Source organism: Pygoscelis adeliae, unplaced genomic scaffold, assembly GCF_000699105.1.
Source record: "Pygoscelis adeliae isolate BGI_AS28 unplaced genomic scaffold, ASM69910v1 Scaffold38, whole genome shotgun sequence".
Lineage (NCBI taxonomy): Eukaryota > Metazoa > Chordata > Aves > Sphenisciformes > Spheniscidae > Pygoscelis > Pygoscelis adeliae.
This window is the reverse complement of record NW_008825614.1, coordinates 21631030-21632934: the sequence shown is the minus strand read 5'-3', so window position 1 is coordinate 21632934 and position 1905 is coordinate 21631030. Positions and strand designations below refer to the sequence as shown.

The window sequence follows — 1905 nt, the reverse complement described above, 5'->3', positions numbered from 1 at the left end:
GCAGTACCTCACATTCAGAATAATCACTTTGTCTTCACACCATGAACCATGGGTTCCAGGACAGCCATTTCATGCAGGAGAAGCAAAGAAAATCGAAGCAGATACCAGAGTACACCAGAGGGCTGCATTTCTCAGGCTTATACCAGCACTATAGAGTTGTAGGTGCAGTTTCCTCTTTTCTGTGCAGAAGTCTTGGGGGAGGCCATTGCAAAGGGACTAATTGGGTCAGCCGGTGTGGAAAATATTCTGACCTGGAAACAAAGCTTGAACATCTAGAAGCCTTCAAGATTGATCAGCAACCAATTTTTATTCCCATGCTTCTCTTGGCCCTTTCCCTGGCTCTCCCTGGGTGCTCCATTCCTGTTAGACCATAGGACTGAGAAGGAGTGAATCCCTGAGATGGAGAGGGTCTTTCTCCCCTTTCCAAGAGAACAGGGACAGCCAGAAACAACTCAGCTCTTTGAGGCACTTCTCATACCTTGCTCAGGTGAGCAAGTATTGTCGTTCTCTCCACTACTCAAGCATAGAATCCAGTAGCTCTTCAGCCTGCCATACCTGTTTCCTCAGAGAATCCCTATGCTCCCTGATAGCATTACTGTCTGCAGCAGAGCATAAGCAGTGTTTAACACAGGTATAGGACTTTCCTACATGGTCTCTAGTAGGTTTTGGTGTTTAGGTATCTCACTGTTTCTTTGCAACTTACGGACATCTTCAAAGACAAAATGGGCTTTACCCTTTTTTAGACAGCCTTGTCCCACTGATTTCAGTTAGTTATCAAAGCAATGTTGGTCATGGCTTCCACTGCATACGGTGTCACCAAAGAAAGCATCAGAGGTTGGTGTTGTCCCTTTTCTATGATAACTTTCTTCTACTTCTTGGAGAAGAAGAGGAGGATCCCCCACCCTCCCGAAAGGAGTTATTCAACCCAAGATGACGTGTTAACTCTTAATTAAAACCCTAATAGGAATCAGGAGATTTAGGTCTTTGCTCTAGTTCTGTCACCGAGTTGTTTCTCATCTGTGATGCAGCAGAGGAGAATGTTTCCCTACCTTGCAGGCTGGTTGTGAGGGCTAATTAACATTTTTATAGTGCTTTGATAAATACCATTGCTTATGTAAAAGAAGTAGCATTTTGATAAATGCCATTGTTAATGTAAAGAAGTAACATTCCCACTGAATCTGTAAAGATGCTGGAAGAAGATACAATGGAATGAGACAATGTCCCAAACCTCTTTCCAAGGCACATGAAACAACAGTGCGATGGGAACGGCTGGAGGAAGGTTTATTTGATGTTTCTTCATGGTTTCTCGCCCAAGGGCTCTGCTGGTCTCTCTAAATCCCTGGGCCAGACCTTCTCTGGAAAGGTCTATTTTCACACATACATTGTACATTCCAACCAGACTCAAGCTATGGACTTTGATTTGCAGATATGGCTGCCAGGCAGGTTGAATCCCTGCCCACCTGAAGAGTGTTCATGAGCACAGCCCCAAATCTGAGCCCAAGGAAAGAGATAGGGCTGTTTTCGCAGGGGGTGAGGGTACTGAGGAGAAACACACCACCACCCTACAATTATTAAAGGGCTGCTGCAATGGGAAAAAGCACACACTGATTTCAGGTTCAGATAAAAATTCGAGGCAGGAGACCTCCCTTCCCACTGAGACATGCTCTGCTCACCCTGTGTTCCACTGCTCACCTTGGGACCTTGCCTCCTTCTGTTGCAGATTATGTTTGGGACGTGACAGGTCGTTTCTCTCCTCTTTTTTGTCTCTAGTGGATGGGAAGTGGCAGGCCTGGGGAGGGTGGGGCAGCTGCACCACCACGTGTGGAGGTGGGACTCAGAGACGTGACCGTGTGTGCTACGGACCCTTCTTCGGTGGAGAGACTTGCCAGGGCCCCAAGGAAGAGT

At 46.6% G+C, this 1905-nt stretch overlaps 1 protein-coding gene across 1 annotated transcript in view; it reads left to right on the top strand.

The window, feature by feature from the left end:
* Nucleotides 1-1905, top strand: part of BAI1 (brain-specific angiogenesis inhibitor 1) — a 205496-nt gene that overhangs the window by 64751 nt on the left and 138840 nt on the right. The window lies entirely within an intron of this gene.